At 38.2% G+C, this 22372-nt stretch overlaps 1 protein-coding gene across 1 annotated transcript in view; it reads right to left on the bottom strand.

Annotated features, from left to right (window-relative positions):
• Positions 1 to 22372, bottom strand: part of CDC42SE2 (CDC42 small effector 2) — a 115642-nt gene that overhangs the window by 81239 nt on the left and 12031 nt on the right. The gene's annotated exons all lie outside the window — the stretch shown is intronic.

Raw genomic sequence — 22372 nt, 5'->3', positions numbered from 1 at the left:
CTGCAACTATAAGCCCGCATGCCACAACCAAGACCCAGGACAGCAAAAATAAATACACATTTTTTTAAAAATAATATTATAGGATGAATCTCAAAATCATTATGCTGAGAAGCCAGATCAAGAGTATACACTGTAGAATCCATTTACTTAAATTCTAGAATATTGAGTGATAGAAAGCAGTTCAGTTGATTGCCTGGGAACAGGGGTAAGTGGCCAAGAGAAAAGAAAGAGCCTATAAATGGCTGAAAAGCAACGTCTGGGGGTGACAGATATTTTCATTACATTTAATGTGGTGATAGTATCACAGGCATATATATGTCACTATTTATCAACCTACACACTTTCAATATGTACAGTTAATTTTAAGTTTAAAACAAAGTAATTCACTGCATATTAATAATTGGTAGCAAGACTGATTAATATGAAAAGCAGAACCCCTTTAATGCATCAAGTTTTGAAAATCATGGCCACATGTACACCTAAAACTAACATAACACTGTTAATCAGCTATTCTCTAGTATAAAATTTAAATTCTTTAAAAAAAAGGAAGAAAATTATGGCCACAATCTTTCTCTCTTCAGAAAATAACTCTTTCAAAAGTATATCTCATGCATGTAAATCAATTAAGTTAGAACACATCCTCACACTGTAAACAAAAATAAACTCAAAATGGCTTAAAGTCTTAAATATAAGACAAGACACCAAAAACACACCTAGAAGAGAACACAGGCAAAACATTCTGACATAAATCATACCAAGGTTTTCTTAGGTCAGGCTCCCAAGGCAAGAAATAAAAGCAAAAATAAACAAATGGGACCTAATCAAGCTTTATAAGCTTTTGCACAGCAAAGGAAACCATAAACAAAACAAAAAGACAACCTGCAGACTGGGAGAAAATATTTGCAAATGATGTGAGTAATAAGGGCTTAATTTCCAAAATATACCAACAGCTCATACAACTCAATAACAAAGAAACAACCCAATCGAAAAATGGGTAGAAGACCTAAATAGACATTTCTCCAAAGAAGACATACAGATGGGCAAATAGCACATGAGAAGATGTTCAACATCACTAATTATTAGAGAAATGCAAATCAAAACTACAATGAGGTACCACCTCACACAGGTCAGAATGGCCATCATTAAAAAGTCTACAAATAACAAATGCTGGAAAGCGTTTGGAGAAAAGGGAACCCTCCTACACTGTTGGTGGGAATGTAAATTGGTGCAGCCACTATGGAAAAGAGTATGGAGGTGCCTCAAAAAACTAAAAATAGAGCTGCCACATGACCCAGCAATCCCACTCCTGGGCATATACCCAGACAAAACTATAATGTGAAAAGATACATGCACCCCTATGTTCATAGCATATTTACAATAGTCAAGACATGGAAACAACCTAAATGTCCATCAACAGATGAATGGATAAAGAAGATGTGGTGTATGTGTAAGTATATACATAATGGGATATTAGCCATAAAAAAGAATGAAATAATGCCATTTGTAGCAACATGGATGGACCCAGAGATTACCACACTAAACAAAGTTAAGTCAGAACGAGAAAGACAAATACCATGATATCACTTATATGTGGAATCTAAAATATGACACAAACGAACATATCTACAAAAAAGAAAGAGACTCGCAGATACAGAGGACAGACTTGTGGTTGCCAAGGGGGCGGGAGGGTGGCAGAGGGAAATACTGGGAGTTTGGGATTAGCAGATGCAAACTATTATACATAGGATGGATAAACAACAAGGTCCTACTGTACAGAACAGGGAACTGTAGTCAATATCCTGTGATAAACCATAATGGAAAAGAATATGAAAAAGAATAGATATGTGTGTAACTAAATCACTGCTGTACAGCAGAAATTAACACATTATAAATCAACTATACTTCACTAAATTTTTTTAAAAAAGTATAATATCTCAATGCTAAAGATCAAAAACATAATTACTGATCATAAAGAAAACATGCATCAAAAATAGCACTCTAACTAACCTAGTATAATATGGCATGGGCAAAAAGGAAAAGTGGTAAATTTCAACGTTATTCATTCAATTGTAGTCCACAAAGCATGTCAGTCTTTCATCACATTGGTAGCAATTACATTAAAAAATATCAAGCCATTTCACTGTCAACCCAAAAGACATTTTAATATATCATTTGATATATTGGCATTCATCTGGGTATCACTACTAAAATGTACTTCAGATTCTGCTTAGAATTAATGAAGTCATGAAATCAGATTCAATTTACTTGTTAAATGCTGGCATGGCTTGGTGCTTTTGTACCATATTAAATGCCACCTCTAACCCCATTCACCCGTTATTTATACTGAAGAGACAGAGCAAACTGCATTACTTCCTGAGCTGAACTTAACCATTAAATTTCAGACAGCATCAAAACTGCATACTCCCATCTCCACCCAGAGATTTCTATTCTCCAAGTTAACCAGTCTCAGTTCCACTGTACTGCTATGGAAAAAAGGCTGAATCTTCAAAGAAATGAGTTAACAGTGCTACCTTTCAATACCTTTAACAGCTCTCACAGAGAAAAATCATATTAGTTCTGCATCATCCCAAATGGCAGAACTAGAGTGAATGAGTAGGGGATATATGTTCTATCTGAGGCACTGCTGCCTAAAGGTGGAATGTCCTGCCCTGGGATACCTATCATCAGAGGCTGGGATATTAAGACAGTGATTCAAAATTCCCAAAGACAATAAAATAAATTAAATTGTTTTAAACGCTTAAAAAAAAAAGTCCCACAGACAGTTGCTTTAGTTCAAGGTTATGATTTCTTCCAATCCTCAGATCATCTTATGAACTTAAAAATAAAATCTATTCTTAAATGCCCAAATCCACTGCAATTCGAAAGTCTGCAGTTTAAGCTGATCAAACTACAAGAAGCTAAAGTCCTAAGTCTTACAGTAACATTTTCGTTTACCTTCCACTTTTCCACAATGGATAGTGGCTTACATCATCATTCCTTGACCCTATAAAATTACTCTGATTTTGAAAGAAAAATGTGCTAAATACATGTCCCATTTCCTTGCTCATTTAATGTCAAATGCCAATTCCTTTTTCTTCCCAAAGAAATATACATCTAACAGGGAAAAAGATCTGTAGGAAATCTAGTTCAATGTCCTCATTTTACAGACTCAGAAAGGTAAAGAAATTTGCCCCAAATCTCGTAACTATCACTATAATGCCTATTAGCACTGCAATAAATCACTGCCATTTATTTCCTCCATAAGTACACTGTAAACAAATGCATATGACCATTCACTTAGGTTAAGTGAAGGAAGGAAGCAAGCAAGCAAGCAAGCAAGAAAGCAAGAAAGAAAATAGGCCCTGGAATCAAACTGTCAAAGTTTGAATACTGGCTCTGCCACTTGTTAGATGTGTTGACTTTAGGCAACTTATTCACCATGCTTCATTTTCCTAAACTGTAAAATGGGTATAATTCATAAGGCTATTTTGAGGTTTAAATTAGGTTAATACATGTAAAATGCTTGAAACATGGTCTAGCACAGAGTAAGCCATCAGGAGTGTGGACATCAGAAGGGGAATGGGGTTTAAAATGTGATATAACATTATGAGAGTAATTTTCTCAGCAAGCCAGAGGACATTTTAAAATACATATACAGGGACTTCCCTGATGGTCCAGTGGTAAAGAATCCGCCTTACAATGCAGGGGATGTGGGTTCAATCCCTGGTCAGGGAACTAAGATCCCACATGCCACAGGGCAACTAAGCCCACATGCCACAACTACTGAGCTCGCGCACCTCAACTAGAGAGCTCAAGTGCCACCAACTACAGAGCCCACGTGCCTCAACTACAGAGTCCACGTGCCCTGGAGCCTGTGCACCACAACTAGAGAAGAGAAAACCCACATGCCACAACTAAAGAGAAGCCCGCGCGCTACAACGAAAAAGTTTAGGATATAATAACTTTTAAAACGACTTTGAAGACTAACAAATATTTGGTTTCTGATTTATACATGAGGAAAAGGGAAAGGCAAGGGAGAATTTTAAAGATTTAAGTTTCCTAATGTTTCACAGAATTGTAATGGCTATGAGTACAAGAAGAAAAACTACTGAGAAGAATGGGGTGAAAAATAAAAGACTTTGTCCTCTCTGCTGTACTTTGAGGTTAAACTGATCTGGAAAGGAAGCTATTTTCTCAGGAGTGAGAATAAAAATGCAAAAAGAGAATATAAGGTATTCTTATTTTTTAAAAAGCACATAAAATGTCTAAATTAGTAACTCACTATCATGTTTAACTCATTTCTACTTACAACGCCCATACTCTCATTTTACAGTATTTAGAGAGAAAAAAAATTATTTTCACTAAAACATCAGCTTTAATAAATATGTTGCACTCTTCAGTATGATTTTATTCAGGGAGATGGGATGGTTTTTTTCTCCCCATAAGAAAAACTTTTATAGTAAGAGTTTCTAAAAATAAACTAAACTTGTATCTTTCTATACAACTTTCCAAAACACTTCTACATATATGAAAGGCTGTAATAGGGAAGCAATTTAAACTGGAAAGCCTGTTATGGGTTGAACTGTGTCCCATTCTCTCCCACCCCTCAAAAAAAGATATGTTGAAGTCCTAACCCCCCAGGACATCTGAATGTGACCTTATTTGGAAATAGGGTTGTTGCAGATATTAGTTAAAATGAGGTCATACTGGAGTAGGGTGGGCCTCTAAATCCAATATGATCAGTGTCGTTATGAGAAGCTGGCATTGTGAAGAAGACAGCGAGACAAACAGAGAAAACTACATGATGACAAATCAGAGATTGGATTATGCACCTGCAAGCCTAGGAATGCCGAGGATTGCCAGCAAACCACCAGAACCTAGGGAGAGGCAAGGAAGGATTCTGCTACAGGTTTCAGGAGGAACACGGCCCCGATGACACCCTGATTTTGGACTTCTAACCTCCAGAACTATGAGGCAAGTTTCTGTGGTACTTCATTGTAGAAGCCCTACGAAATGAATACAGCTTCCATTTGATTAGAAGAGTGAAAAAAGTCAGACAAATCTAAATGTTACAGTCATGATCACTACAACCCACTACGCAAACAAAACAGGATTTTGGCCTTGCTCTAGGACAGTCACTGTCAACAAGGTCTCCAGCTCATCAGAAGTGAATCCATGTTTCTATTAACTATCCCATTTATTCACTACCTAGACTAGACGGCTATCTAGGCCACTAGGTTTTATAAATGTATGTGCTTTTCCATCATTTTCTAATTTGACAATTTTCCATGTTCTTATTTTACATCTTACTTACTTATTCTGACTACGTCATAACACATAGTAAAATGAGATATAAAGTTTCATCCTCACTCCCTGTCCACAAATCACCCTTCACTCCAAAGACAACCATTATTAACAGTTTTTTTATATATCTTTCCACTGAGATTCCATGCATTTAGGAAAATATATCATGTATGTGATAGACATCAATGGTAACATATTCTGTGTATCATTCTGCACCTTGTTTCTATCACTTCACTAATTTTTGGAGATCATTCTGTATATGTAGGACTTATTGTTGTACAGCATTTCACTATATAGATGCATAATATATTCAACCAATCTCATAGAGATGGATATCTGGGTTGCTGCCTGTATTAATCTTTATCACAAATGATGCCGTAATGGCTTTTTATTGTCTTTTCATTGAGTCCTTTCTTTGCCATCCTATTTAAAACTGCAATCCCCTGTTCCCTAGCCTGGCAGTCCCCATCTTGCTCCCATGCTTTATTTTTCCTCACAGTGCTTTAAATTTTTTTGGCATTCTGTATATACATCACTCACTTATTATTTTTCTTCACCAGTAAGAACATAGGGTTTTATGAAGAGACGGATTTTTGTTTTTGTTTGCAGCCAAACGCCTAATACCTGAGCGCCTGGCACATAGTGAGAGCAGTTAAGTATTTATTGAATAACTCAATGCCTTTATTTAATCCCACAAAAGAAAAATATACATAACTAAAAAGTACAATACATCTTCCCTTCAAGGCAACATAAGCCATAGTTCTCAAACTGATCAGTAATTTGTCCTTTTTATTTTGTATTAATTTTCTATATTGTGTCAAATGAGACTGTTACATTTTAGTTTGATCCAGATTTGATATACCCTGTGAACCCTCCAGTGTCTCAATTTAATTTAGCCTATTTGACCAAGGATAATGTTTCCTGGTCCTTCAGAATATTAACCCAAAGAGCAGGTACTTAACTGAGTCTCTGCTTCCTTATATGTAGTGGCCCTCCTACACTAACAACGTCATTAACATGCAATTTCTCCTACCAGCTGTGCTTTTTCAGTCATGAGACAGTGACTCAGTATGGTATTATTTCTGATAAATACAGAGGGGGCTGAAATTTCAACTTATCTTGAGAAAGTACATGTTTCATTTGTCCCAACTACCTTCATAAGGAATTAAGATGTGGTAAACTGTGTCATTCTCTTGCAGAGAAATCAATCTGCATTTCAATTGGGCCCTGGCACACTAGGGCCTAAAAGTAAAACAGTCTAAAAGTAAAACAGTCACTGACAAATTGTTCATTGGGGATGGGCAGGTGGGAATACTTTAAAGAAAAATAAGAACAAAAGGAAAATAGGTTCTTACTCATTTTTAGATTATTAAAATCTGACAAGTCTGGGGACTTCCCTGGTGGTCCAGTGGTTAAGGATCCGCCTTCCGATGTGGGAGACGTGGGTTCAATCCCTGGTCGGGGAACTGGGATTCCACGTACCGCAGGGCAACTAAGCCCGCATGCCGCAACTACAGAGTCCACGTACTCTGGAGCCCACGTACCGCAATTACAGAGCCCACATGCTCTGGAGCCCACACCACAACTAAAGAGAAGCCCGCATGCCACAACAAGGAGCCCGCACACAGCAATGAAAGATCCTGCGTGCCACAACTGAGACCCAATACAGCCCCAAAAATAAGTAAATACTTAAAAAAAAAAAACTGACAAGTCTGCAACTTGTACTATAAAAATCTCTATGTGTTCAACTATTCAACATTCAAATTTTTAAGTATACATATTATTATTATTCAGTATGAAGATCTCCATTTTAAAGAAGCTTGGTAGTCAATAGTTTGTTCCAAGAGAACATGGCAGACTGATTTCCTAACAACTTTAATTCTACCCATTTCTGCACAAGTACAACCAACCATGTCTGCGACCAAAAGCCAAATAACCCCTAAACTTAGCAAAGGAATCATTAGGAAGGTTCATGGGTACTAGGTCATGTTTATTACAAGAGCACTTTGTAGGGTTCTTTGTGCTTAAGAGCAGAAGGGAAAAGATGAAACTGCAAGATGGGACTTCCCTGGTGGTCCAGTGGCTAAGACTCTGCACTCCCAATGCAGGGCACCCAGGTTCAATCCCTGGTCAGGGAACTAGATCCCACATGTCCCAACTAAGGGTTTGCGTGCCATAACTAAAACATGCCACAACTAAAACATGCCTCAACTAAAGATCCCACACACAGCAACGAAGATCCTGCGTGCCACAAATAAGACCCAGCATAGGTAGATAGATAGATACACAGATACATAAAAAAATAATCTTAAAAAATGTTAAATTCTGTTAAAAAAAGAAACTGCAAGATAACTTAGATGTAAATGACAATCTTAATCTTACATGCATTTCAAAATTGGATTACTGAAAAAGATAATACTTCACACATTTTTTTAAAACACAGGTATATAACAATAATTTGGAGACTTTTTTTTTTTTTTTTTTTTTGGCTGTGTTGGGTCTTCATTGCTGTGCGTGGGCTTTCTCTAGTTGCGGTGAGCAGGGACTACTCTTTGCTGCGGTGCGCGGGCTTCCCACTGCGGTTGGCTTATCTTGTTGCAGAGCACGGGCTTTAGGCGAGCAGGCTTCAGTAGTTGTGGCGCACGGGCTTAGTTGCTCCGCGGCATGTCAGATCTTCCTGGACCAGAGCTCGAACCCGTGTCCCCTACATTGGCAGGCAGATTCTTAATCACTGTGCCACGAGGAAAGCCTTGGAGACTTCATAAATGAAAAAATAATTGTGTTGGACTGCTTATGAAGGCTTTCCCCACACCCAAGAGTCTTTATATTGATCCATGTTCCCTTCTAAATATGTTTAAGGTTTTCTCTTTTATACTCAACTCTGGAAAACCAAATATTTATCTTGGTGTCAAGTGTGAGGTAAAGATCATTTCCTTTTTTTCTAATTCTTCTATTTTAATAATCACTTCCATGAGGTTCTGATTACTATGTTCATTGGTTCATGGACTCCTGTAAAAACCACTCTATTTCATCATAAAGGTCAGTTATAAATTTGTCAAACAAAGCTTTCAAGGCAAAATTTAAAAGTAAATGAGATAATTTACTTAGAAGGATAAATGCACAATACCAATTAAAGCAGAAGATATGCTGTTCCCCTAACTCAAGGGTCTTCAAACCAGTGTAAGGTTTGATATTTTGCAGGAGGTACTTGGGTCTGGACAGTTTCAGGAAATCAAATTCCAGATCTCCAACTTCCTCCTGTACTCTTTTCTAAAACTGATGGGCATCATTCATTCTCTTTTTCTACCTTCCCTTTCACAATAGCTCTTATATGTTATTATAGAAGAAAGTCATACTTCTAACTCATCTCAAAGCTTAGTAAGGTACTTTGCTTCAAGAAATCTCCAGTGCACCAAAGGGATAACTGGGAGGATGAGGAGGAGTCTCATGTAAGCAAAGCATGAAATACTGAAACTCATGGCAAGACTCCTTACCTAATGAACCAATTAGTGTTTGAATTCAGAAGTGAAAGTAGTTAGTCCAATGGTTGTTCAATGCAGATGTTGTCATTTTAGAATTGAAAAAGAAGGGACTTCCCTGGTGGTGCGGTGATTAAGAATCCGCCTACCAATGCAGGGGACATGGGTTTGATCCCTGGTCCGGGAAGATCCCACATGCCTCAGAGCAACTACACTTGTGCACCACAACTACTGAGCCTGTGCACCAAAACTACTAAAGCCTATGCTCTGTAACAAGAGAAGTCACGAGAAGCCCACGCACCACAAAAAGAGTAGCCCCCACCCCCACCACAGCTAGAGAAAGCCCACGCACAGCAACAAAGACCCAACGCAGCCACAAAAAAGAAAAAAGAAGAAGAAAAACCTGAAAAAGAAGAAAGATCATTTCTGACAAGAAAACATACCGAATCTAGCTGGTTGACAATGAGAACTAACAAGTTCTATAGCAACATTTTCCTTTAACGTGAATAAGCAGAACCCACAGAGTCAGGATTTTTGGCAAGCAGTGTTTATTTTTTGCAATGAACTCTGACACAGTATTTCAAGTTCAAAATATGCACTGCCTAATTTCGTCACAGAATTGGAACAAAAATTTTTACAATTTGTATGGAAACACAAAAGGCCCCAAATAGCCAAAGCAATCTTGAGAAAGAAAAACAGCGCTGGACGAATCAGGCTCCCTGACATCAGACTATACTACAAAGCTACACAAATCAAAACAGTATGGTACCAGTATAAAGACAAAAATATAGATCAATAGAACAGGACAGAAACTCCAGAAATAAACCCAAGCACCTATGGTCACCTAATCTATGACAAAGGAGGCAAGAATATACAATGGAGAAAAGACAGTCTCTTCAATAAGTGGTACTGGGAAAACTGGACAGCTACATGTAAAAGAATGAAATTACAACACTCCCCAATACCGTACACAAAAATAAACTCAGGGCTTCCCTGGTGGCACAGGGGTTGAGAGTCCGCCTGCCGATGCAGGGGACACAGGTTCATGCCCCGGTCCAGGAAGATCCCACATGCCACGGAGCAGCTAGGCCCATGAGCCATGGCTGCTGAGCCTGTGCGTCCGGAGCCTGTGCTCCGCAACGGGAGAGGCCACAACAGTGAGAGGCCCGTGTACCGCAAAAAATAAAAAAATAAACTTGAAGTGGATTAAAGACCTAAATGTAAGGCCGGATAATATGAACCAGTTAAGAGAAAAACATATGCAGAATGCTCCCTGACATAAACCACAGCAAGCTCTTTTTTGATCTGTCTCCTAGAGTAATGAAAATAAAAACAAACAAATGGGACCTAATTAAACTTTAAAGCTTTTACACAGCAAAGGAAAACATAAACAAAACAAAAAGACAACCCACAGAATGGGAGAAAATATTTGCAAATGAAGTAACCGATAAGGGATTAATCTCCAAAAGATACAAAAAGCTCATGCAGCTCAATATGAAAAAAACAAACAACCCAATGAAAAAACGTGCAGAAATGTCCATAAATAACTGCATAAAGAAGATGTGGCACATACATGTAACGGAATATTACTCAACCATAAAAAGCAACAAAATTGAGTTATTTGCAGTGAGGTGGATGGACCTAGAGCCTGTCATACAAAGTGAAGTGAGTCAGAAACAGAAAAACAAATACCATACAATAACACAAACATATGGAAACTAAAAAAACAGTACTGATATACCTAATGGGAAGGCAGGAATAAAGATGCAGATGTAGACCACAGACTTGAGAAAACAGTGGGGGAAAGGGAAGTTGGGACGAACTAAGAGAGTAGCATTCACATACATAACTACCAGATGTAAAATGGATGGCTAGTGGGAAGTTGCTGCATAGCACAGGGAGATCAACTCAGTGCTTTGTGACCACCTAGAGGGGTGGGATAAGGAGGATGGGAGGAAGGCTCAAGAGGGAGGGGGCGACTTCCCTGGTGGCGCAGTGGTTAAGAATCCACCTGCCAATGCAGGGGACATGGGTTCAAGCCCTGGTCCAGGAAGATCCCACATGCCACGGAGCAACTAAGCCCATGCGCCACAACTACTGCGCCTGTGCTCTAGAGCCCGTGAGCTGCAACTACTAAGCCCACATGCCATAACCACTGAAGCCCGTGCACCTAGAGCCCGTGCTCCACAACAAGAGAAGCTACCGCAACGAAAAGCCCGCACACCGCAGCGAAGAGAGGCCCCTGCTCACTGCAACCAGAGAAAGCCCGCGCACAGCAACAAAGACCCAACACAGCCATAAGTAAATAAATAAATAAATTTCTAAAAAAAAAACAGAGAGGATATGGGGATATATGTATACTTATACTGATTCATTGTGCTGTACAACAGAAACTAACACAACATTGTAAAGCAATTATACTCCAAAAAATATTTTAAAAAAAAGAAGAAGGATGGGATGCAGGAAAAGCTTTGAAAATAAACAAACACACAAAAAAAAGGCAGAAGATCTAAATAGGCATTCCTCCAAAGAAAACACACAGATGGCCAAAAAGTACATGAAAAGATGCTTAACATCACTAATTATTAAAGTAATGCAAATTAAAACTACAATGAGGTACCATCTCACAAAGGTCAGAATGGCCCTCATCAAAATATCTACAAACAACAAGTGCTGGAGAGGGTATGGAGAAAAGGGAACCCTCCTACACTGCTGGTGGGAATGTAAATTAGTATAGCCACTATGGAGAACAGTATGGAGGTTCCTTAAAAGACTAAAAATAGAGAACAGACAGCAGAAGAAGAACTACAACCCTGCAGCCTGTGGAACAAAAACCACATTCACAGACAGACAAGATGAAAAGGCAGAGAACTATGTACCAGATGAAGGAACAAGATAAAACCCCAGAAAAACAACTAAATGAAGTGGAGACAGGCAACCTTCCAGAAAAAGAATTCAGAATAATGACAGTGAAGATGATCCAGGACCTCGGAAAAAGAATGGATGTAAAGATCAAGAAGATGCAAGAAACGTTTAACAAAGATCTAGAAGAATAAAAGAACAAACAAACGGAGATGGGGACTTCCCTGGTGGGGCAGTGCTTAAGAACCCGCCTGCCAACTCAGGGGACACGGGTTGAAGCCCTAGTCTGGGAAGATCCCACATGCTGCAGAGCAACTAAGCCTGTGTACCACAACTACTGAGCCTGAGGTCTAGAGCCCATGAGCCACAATGACTGAGCCCTCATGACACAACTACTGAAGCCTGCGTGCCTAGAGCCCGTACTCCACAACAAAGAGAAGCCACCGCAATGAGAAGCCCATGCACCACAACGAAGAACAGCCCCCACTCGCCACAACTAGAGAAAGCCCGCCCTCAGCAACAAAGACCCAACACAGCCAAAAATAAATAAATAAATTTATAAAAAAAAAAAAACACAGAGATGAACAATAACTGAAATGAAAACTACACTAGAAGGAATCAACAGCAGAATAACTCAGGCAGAAGAGTGGATAAGTGACCTGGAAGACAGAATGATGGAATTCACTGCCGCGGAACAGAATAAAGAATGAAAAGAAATGAAGACAGGCTAACAGACCTCTGGGACAACGTTAAATGCAACAACATTCATATTACAGGGGTCCCAGAAGGAGAAGAGAGAGAAAAAGGACCTGAGAAAATATGTGAATAGATTGCAGTCAAAACTTACCTAACATGGGAAAGGAAACAGCCACCAAAGTCCAGGAAGTGCAGAGTCCCAGGCAGGAGAAACCCAAGGAGAAACAAGTCAAGACACAAGGTAATCAAACTGACAAAAATAAACACAAAGAAAAATTATTGAAAGCAACAAGGGAAAAATGACAAATAACATACAAGGGAACTCCCATAAGGTTAACAGATGATTTCTCAGCAGAATCTCTACAAGGCAGAAGGGAGTGGCCCGATATATTTAAAGTGATGAAAGGGAAGAACCTACAACCAAGATTACTCTACCCTGCAAGGATCTCATTCAGATTCGATGGAGAAATCAAAAGCTTTACAGACAAGCAAAAGCTAAGAGAATACAGCACCACCAAACCAGCTCTACAACAAATGCTAAAAGAACTTCTCCAAATGGGAAACACAAGAGAAGAAAAGGACCAACAAAAACAAACCCATAACAATTAAGAAAACGGTAATAGGAACACACATATCGATAATTACCTTAACTGTGAATGGATTAAGTGCTCCAACCAAAAGACACAGGCTCGCTGAATGGATACAAAAACAAGATCCATATATATGCTATCTACAAGAAACCCACTTCACACCTAGGGACACATACACACTGAAAGTGAGGGGATGGAAAAAGATATTCCGTGCAAATGGAAATCAAAAGAAAGCTGGAGTAGCTATACTCGTATCAGATAAAATAGACTTTAAAATAAAGAATGTTAAAAGAGACAAGGGAGGACACTACACAATGATCAAGGGATCAATCCAAGAAGAAGATATAACAATTATAAATATATATGCACCCAACATAGGAGCACCTAAATACATAAGGCAACTGCTAACAGCTATAAAAGAGAAAATTGACAGTAACACAATAATAGTGGGGGACTTTAACACCTCACTTACACCAATGGACAGATCCTCCAAAATGAAAATAAATAAGGAAACAAAAGCTTAAAATGACACAACAGACCAGACAGATTTAGTTGATATTTATAGGACGTTCCAACCAAAAACATCGGATTACACTTTCTTCTCAAGTGCAAACGGAACATTCTCCAGGATAGATCGTATCTTGGGTGACAAATCAAGCTGCAGTAAATTTAAGAAAATTAAAATCATATCAAGCATTTTTTCTGACCACAACACTATGAGATTAGAAATGAAGTGCAGGGAAAAAAAACGTAAAAAACACAAACACATGGAGGCTAAACAATACATTACTAAATAACCAAGAGATCACTGACGAAATCAAAGAGGAAATCAAAAAATACCTAGAAACAAATGACAATGAAAACAAGAAGATCCAAAACCTATGGAATTCAGCAAAAGCAGTTCTAAGAGGGAAGTTTATAGCTATACAAGCCTACCTCAAGAAACAAGAAAAATCTCAAACAATCTAACCTTATACCTAAAGGAATTAGAGAAAGAAGAACAAACAAAAACCAAAATTAGCAGAAGGAAAGAAATCATAAAGATCAGAGCAGAAATAAATGAAATAGAAACAAAGAAAACAATAGCAAAGATCAATAAAACTAAAAGCTGGTTCTTTGAGAAGATAAACAAAATTGATAAAACATTAGCCAGACTCATCAAGAAAATGAGGGAGAGAATTCAAATCAATAAAATTGGAAATGAAAAAGGAGAAGTTACACCAGACACTGCAGAAATACAAACCATCCTAAGAGACTACTACAGGCAACTCTATGCCAATAAAATGGACAACCTGGAAGAAATGGACAAATTCTTAGAAAGGTATCACCTTCCAAGACTGAACCAGGAAGAAACAGAAAATATGAACAGACCAATCGTAAGTAATGAAATTAAAACTGTGCTTAAAAATCTGCCAACATGGGCTTCCCTATTGGTGTAGGGGTTGAGAGTCCGCCTGCCGATGCAGGGGACACGGGTTCGTGCCCTGGTCCGGGAGGATACCACATGCCGTGGAACGGCTGGGCCCGTGGGCCATGGCCGCTGAGCCTGCCCGTCCGGAGCCTGTGCTCCGCAACAGGAGAGGCCACAACAGTGAGACCCCGCGTACTACAAAAAAAAAAAAAAAAAACTTCCAACAAACAAAAGTCCAAGACCAGATGGCTTCACAGGTAAATTCAAACATTCAGAGAAGAGCTAACACCCATCCTTCTCACACTCATCCAAAAAATTGCAGAGGAAGGAACACTCCCAAACTCATTCTGTGAGGCCACCATCACCCTGATACCAAAACCAGACAAATATACTACAAAAAAAAATTACAGACCAATATCACTGCTGAATATAGATGCAAAAATCCTCAACAAAACACTAGCAAACAGAATCCAACAACACATTAGAAGGATCATACACCATGATCAGGTGGGATTTATCTAAGGGATTCAAGCATTCTTCTATATACGCAAATCAATCAATGTGATACACCATATCAACAAATTGAAGAATAAAAACCATATGATCATCTCAATAGATGCAGAAAAAGCTTTTAACAAAATTCAACACTCATAACTCTCCAGAAAGTGGGCATAGAGGGAACCTACCTCAACATAATAAAGGCCATATAAAAACACCCACAGCAAACATCATTCTCAATGATAAAAAACTGAGAGCATTTTCTCTAAGAACAGGAACAAGAGAAGGATGTCCACTCTTACCAATATTATTCAACATAGTTTTGGAAGTCCTAGCCATGGCAATCAGAGAAGAAGAAAAAAAAATAAAAGGAATACAAATTGGAAAAGAAGCAAAACTGTCACCGTTTCCAGATGACATGATACTACACATAGAGAACCCTAAAAATGCCACCAGAAAACTACTAGAGCTGATCAATGAATTTGGTAAAGTTGCAGGATACAAAATTAATGCACAGAAATCTCTTGCTTTCCTATACAGTAATGATGAAAAATCTGAAAGAGAAATTATGGAAACACTCCCATTTATCACTGCAACAAAAAGAATAAAATACCTAGGAATAAACCTATCTAGGGAAACAAAAGACCTGTATGCAGAAAACTATAAGACACTGATGAAGGAAATTAAAGATGATACCAACAGATGGAGAGGTATACCATGTTCTTGGATTGGAAGAATCAATGTTGTGAAAATGACTGTACTACCCAAAGCAATCTACAGATTCAATGCAATCCCTATCAAACTACCCCAAAGCAATCTACAGATTTAGTGCAATCCCTATCACACTACCAATGTCATTTTTTTACAGAACTAGAACAAATCATCTTAAAATTTGTATGGAGACACAGAAGACCCTGAATAGCCAAAGCAGTCTTGAGGGAAAAAAACAGAGCTGAAGGAATCAGACTCCCTGACTTCAGACTATACTACAAAGCTACAGTAATCAAGACAATATGGTACTGGCACAAAAACAGAAACACAGGTCAATGGAACAAGACAGAAAGCCCAGAGATAAACCCACGCACATATGGTCAACTAATCTAGGACAAAGGAGGCAAGGATATACAATGCAGAAAAGACAGTCTCTTCAATAAGTGGTGCTGGGAAAACTGGACAGCTACATGTGAAAGAATGAAATTAGAACACTCCCTAACACCATACACAAAATAAACTCAAAATGGATTAGAGACCTAAATGTAAGACCGGACACTATAAAACTCTTAGAGGAAAACATAGGAAGAACACTCTTTGACATAAATCACAGCAAGATCTTTTTTGATCCACCTCCTAGAGAAATGGAAATAGAAACAAAAATAAACAAATGGGACCTAATGAAACTTCAAAGCTTTTGCACAGCAAAGGAAACCATAAACAAGACGAAAAGACAACCCTCAGAATGGGAGAAAATATTTGCAAAGGAATCAACCTACAAAGGATTGATCGTCAAAATATATAAACAGCTCATGCAGCTCAGTATTAAAGAAACAAACAACCCAATCCAAAAATGGACAGAAGGCATAAACAGACATTTCTCCAAAGAAGACTTACAGATGGCCAAGAAGCACATGAAAAGCTGCTCAACGTCACTAATTATTAGAGAAATGCAAATCAAAACTACAACGAGGTATCACCTCACACGAGTTAGAATGAGCATCATCAGAAAATCTACTAACAACAAATGCTGGAGAGGGTGTGGAGAAAAGGGAACCCTCTTGCACTGTTGGTGGGAATATAAATTGATATAGCCACTATGGAGAACAGTACGGAGGTTCCTTAAAAAAACTAAAAATAGAACTACCATACAACCCAGCAATCCCACTACTGGGCATATACCCAGAGAAAACCATAATTCAAAAAGACACACGCACCCCAATGTTCCTTGCAGCACTATTTACAATATCCAGGAAATGAAAGCAACCTAAATGACCTTTCACAGAGGAACAAAGAAGATGTGGTACATATACACAATGGAATATTACTCAGCCATAAAAAGAATGAAATAATGTCATTTGCAGCAACATGGATGAACCCAGATATTGTCATAATGAGTGAACTAAAGTCAGAGAATGACAAATACCGTATAATACTGCTTGTATGTGGAATCTTAAAAAATGGTACAAATGAACTTATTTACAAAATGGAAATCGAGTCACAGATGTAGAAAACAAACTTATGATTACCTGGGGGGAAAGTGGGGGGTGGGGGATAAATTGGGAGATTGGGATTGACATATACACACTACTATATATATAATGGATAACTAATAAGGACCTACTGTATAGCACAGGGAACTCTTCTCAATACCCTGTAATGACCAATATAGGAAAAGAATCTAAAAAAGAGTGGATATGTGTATAACTGATTCACTTTGCTACACAGCAGAAACTAACACAATATGAATCAACTATACTCCAACAGAAAATAATTTTTAATGCAGTGCCTATAATTATCTTTCCCCTCTCCGTTTTAGAAGTAAAATTCACAAGAATTAAGAGTTATTCCACACTACAATTATGAATTAAAAATGTGATGTAATTATGAAGCATTAAAAGTTCTTGTAACAGTAGTCTGAAATGCTATTTATAACATAATTATTGGCTCAACAAAAAACAGTAACATTCCTCACAGTGAATGACATTGATTTTCTTGGCTGAATAAATTTACATCAGTTAACATACTCAGCTATAGCTATGGTCATTTTTTCTAATGTTTCTTTTACTCTGATAATAAAAGAAATATACGCTTGTGAAAAGTATGAAAAATATAGAAATTTTAAAAAATTTTGATAATCACCATCTCCCAAAACTACATACACTGAATAACAGCTGTACATGTACAACCTTGTACCTAGTTTAGCACTCTGACAATCACTTCCCCCTGAAACTCTCCAAAATAAATTACTAATAGATAGTACATGAGATGTACTTAATTTAACCCTTCCTCTTTACTAAAAAATTAAGTAATTTTCAATTTTTCTTCAATATAAATAATGCTTCAGTGAACATTTTTGGATAGAAAGCTTTTATTTCATGATAAAAGAAACACGGTCAATCCATACAAAGGAATACTATTCAGCTACAACAAGGAAGGAGTACTTACACATGTTAAAACATGGCTGAACCTTGACACACTAAATGAAAGAACCCAGTTATAAAAGGCTACGTATTTCCTATACTGTTTGTGGAAATGTAAAATGGTGCAATCACTCTGAAAAACAATTTAGCAATACCTCAAAATGTTAAACATCAAGTTACCTTGTAACCCAGCAGTTCTACTCCTAAGTATATACCTAAATTAAAACATACATCGACACAAAGTTGTATATAAATGTTCATGGCGCCATTATTCATAATAGCCAAAATGTGGAAACAACCCAAATATCCATTAATTGATGAATGGATTAACAAAATGTGGTATATATCCAGACAAATGAATAACATTCAGCCGTAACAGAAAATGAAGTCCTGATAAATGGTACAACAGAGATGAACCTGGAAACATTATGCTAAGTGAAAAAAGCCACTCACAAAAGGCCACATATTGTATGATCTCATTTATATAAAATGTCCAAATGAGGCAAACCCAGAAAGACAGAAAACTGATTAGTGGTTGCCAGGCACTGGGAGGAAAGGAGGAATGGGGAATGACTGCTTATTTCTTTTGGGGATGATGAAAATATTCTAAAATTAAATAGTGGTGATGTTTGCACAGAACTGATTAGATGCTTTAAAAAGGTGAATTATGATTTATGAATTACAATTCTGACACCAACTATGATGTGCAGAACACACCAACACCAAGTAATTCTCCAACACCAACTGGGGATCTTATAATTCAACTCAATTCTGACAATATGTACCTAGAGATAACATCACATCCCATAAGTTAAGGGCTCAGTCCTACAAGACTTCTCCCCTACCCCTTTCAGAAGTCAGTCATAAGCCCAGGTTGTCACCTGTGCTTCTGAGGGTCCCACGAAGCTCTTCTCAGGTTCGATTAATTTGCCAGATCGACTCACAAAATTCTGAGAAACATTTCACTTACTAGACTACTAGTTTATTTATAAAAGGATGTAATTCAAGAACAGTCACGTGATGCACAGGGCAAGTAATGGGGAAAGGGACACAGGGTTTCCATGCTCTGAGCACTCCACTCACCCAGCACCTCCACATGTTCACCAACCAAGATGCTCTCCAAACCCTATCTTTTTAGGTTTTTGTGGAGGTTTCATTACATGGGAATTGACTGATTAAATCATGGCGTTGGTGCTTCTACCTCCAGCCCATCTTTCCTCTTCAGGTCAGAGGGGTGAGACTGAAAGTTCTAACCCTCTAATCACTCTTTTGGTTTCCTGGCAACCAGCCCCCAACCGTACAAGCTTTCCAAAGTCATTCATTAACATAACAAAAGACACCTTTACTGCTCTCCTCACTGATAAAATCCCAAAGGTTTTGGGAGCTCTGTGCCAGAAACAGGGACTAAAACCAAGTAAGTATTTCTTATTACAAGTCACACTATCTCAATAAAGCTGTTACAAAAAAAGGAAAATAACATCCTCCCTCAAAAAAAAAAAAAAGTGGGGGGTTGGGGGGGGAAGGTTACTTCCTTAGGGAATACTCTTGCAGGCAGAAATACTACTCTTTGATATATGCCAAACTGCTTTCACAAAGGATTCTACAGAGTTATACTCTCTCCAGCAGCGTATTGATATTTAGTACCTATGTCGCTGTACTCAGGTGAAAAAGCACCATTTCCTAAATCTTAAATCTGATAAGAGAAGCTTGCTGTTGATTATTATTAAAGTTGAACACTTTTTCCCTATTCTAGTCATATTTTTCTTTTGCAAAGGGTCAGCTGGTCAGCTGTTAGCCTTTAAAAATAGACATCTTTATGCCTGCAATTGTTACACACAAATGCTTCTATTTCTCATTAAACAGAGAAATTACTTTCTTACCATTCTGGTCAGCAGTAATGAACTCATCCTGAGTTCTACTTCAGCTTTGAACTTTAAAGCTTTCCCTAAGGTCAAAATACTTTTTCAAAAAGCTGCAATAACCACTCTCCCCCTCAAACAGGCAGATTAAAAGGACATTACAGGGCTTCCCTGGTGGCGCAGTGGCTGGGAATCTGCCTGCCGGGGCAGGGGACGCGGGTTGGAGCCCTGGTCTGGGAGGATCCCACATGCCGCGGAGCAACTGGGCCCGTGAGTCACAACTACTGAGCCCGCGCGTCTGGAGCCTGCGCTCCGCAACAAGAGAGGCCGCGACAGTGAGAGGCCTGCGCACCGCGATGAAGAGTGGCCCCCGCTCGCTGCAACTGGAGAAAGCCCTTGCACAGAAACAAAGACCCAACACAGCCAAAAATAAATATTAATTTTTTAAAAGAAATGGTCCACATCAAAAAAATATTAAAAGAAAAAAAAGGACACTACAATATGAGTCCACCTGGGTTACATATATTTCCAGTTGCCTGACTGCAATTCACTTTTAAGCTAATTGTCCCAAATGACTTGCAGAGATATTTTCAAACAATATGGCACAGTAAAAAGGAAAAACAGTTATTAACACCTTCTACAGGCCAAGTACTTAATGTGTGCTTCGTAACAAACCTATTACCCTCAGTTAATCTAAGAAGAAAATAAAAGTCACCAAGGTAAGATGCTGCCATACAGCAGATACACAGCAAAATTAGGGATCAACTAAGGTGCACCTAATTCTAAAGTCCACATTCTTTCTACCACTTTACAGTGCTTCCAAAGCTCACTGACTCTGAATGTCAGACAAGACTCTGAATACTAGTTCTGCCATTTACAATGTGACTGTTTCTAAGCTTCTTTAGTGTGTATGTACCATTTTTACAAAAACAGAGTCATTATTCAAAAAATAAATATAAAAATGGGAGGCTTAAAAATTCACTGTAGGGCTTCCCTGGTGGCGCAGTGGTTGAGAGTCCGCCTGCCGATGCAGGGCACACGGGTTCGTGCCCCGGTCTGGGAAGATCCCACATGCCGCAGAGCGGCTGGGCCCATGAGCCATGGCCACTGACCCTGCGCGTCCGGAGCCTGTGCTCCGCAATGCGAGAGGCCACAACGGTGAGAGGCCCGCGTATCGCAAAAAAAAAAAAAAAAAAATTCACTGTAAAATTAAACTGTTCTTAAAAATACCAGTTTTTTAAAGAGCAAGATGTATGGAATAATTCTAAACACTTTTCTTGAATTTATATCAAGATTCACTACACCTTCCAACAAGCAGAAGCTCTTGCATATCCATTTACAAACATGTGATCACTCGGTGAAAAACATTTTTTAGGGGCTGACTGCCAGTCTCCACTTTAGCCAAACGAATGCATCATTTCTCAGTAGAAAAAAGCCACATCAACTACATTGCTTTTTATTCTCCTGTACCACATGAGAAATGTTTTCAGCAATATATGCACCATCCAGGAAGTAGCCCTGCGGGGTAACAGAAATGGCTACTTTAGCTACCTACCTAAGAGATAATGACTGCAGGACCTGGTGAGCAAGCAGTAATACACAGAACAGGACAAGGTCAAGAATAAAAACAAAGCAAGAAATCGTTTACCCCAGGTAACGGATACCACTTGTGGTCAAGGAAAAGTCAGTTAAATTACACAACTGTTACAGGACCCTTGATTAGCTTAAAAAACTGCTACTTTAAGACCCAAACATCTGCTTGACAAGATTAGGACTGATTTCCAAAGGATACTAAACACCAGTAACAATTCCACAAGGATTTTCAAATTCATGAAACAAAATTCAACTCAAATATTAAAACAAGAATTCTTACACTAAAATTTTCTTTTTCCAAGAACTCCCACACTCTTCATATAAAAAGGGCAGCATTATCTAATAAAACTAACATAATTTAGATAGATGGAGCCCTTCAATAAAATACATTTTTCTTTTAAAATTATTCTAATATTAAAGCATCAATAGGACTTGGGGCAGACCAAAAAATAGGAACTTACCTACAGCCCCCTAATTTACTCTAGGGCTATTATTAAAATAATTCTACTGTACATAGAATCATGTACTGTTTTCCTTAGCGGGTATAATACAATCAGGCTATTGTACAATAGTAAGAGTGTTCTTAAGAAAAAAATTACTGCTGAAGTTAATTCTTGTCGAGGTAACTTTCCACATTCTACTCTCCATAAACACCACTGTTTTTAATCACAACTTTACTTACAGCTTTACCGTGTATCAACAAAATTTCCACTTTGTAAGATCCTTTCAAACTGAAATAATAAAAAGTAATGCTTTTATGATCACAGTATTTGGTAAAGTGAGATGTTGTAGAATAGTATGTGTACTAAGATCTTGCTTTTGTGGAAAAATATTCACTGATTTATCTGGAAGTACACATCAAAAATTACTAGTGGTTATCTTAGGATTATGGAAGTGCTTTTTTTCTTTAGTTTATATGTGTATTCTGATGTTCTGCATTAAACAC

This window comes from Delphinapterus leucas, chromosome 3, assembly GCF_059928025.1.
Source record: "Delphinapterus leucas isolate spDelLeu-1000000601 "Yukka" chromosome 3, BTC_Dleu_Yukka2, whole genome shotgun sequence".
NCBI lineage: Eukaryota > Metazoa > Chordata > Mammalia > Artiodactyla > Monodontidae > Delphinapterus > Delphinapterus leucas.
This window is presented reverse-complemented; position numbering and strand designations above follow the sequence as displayed.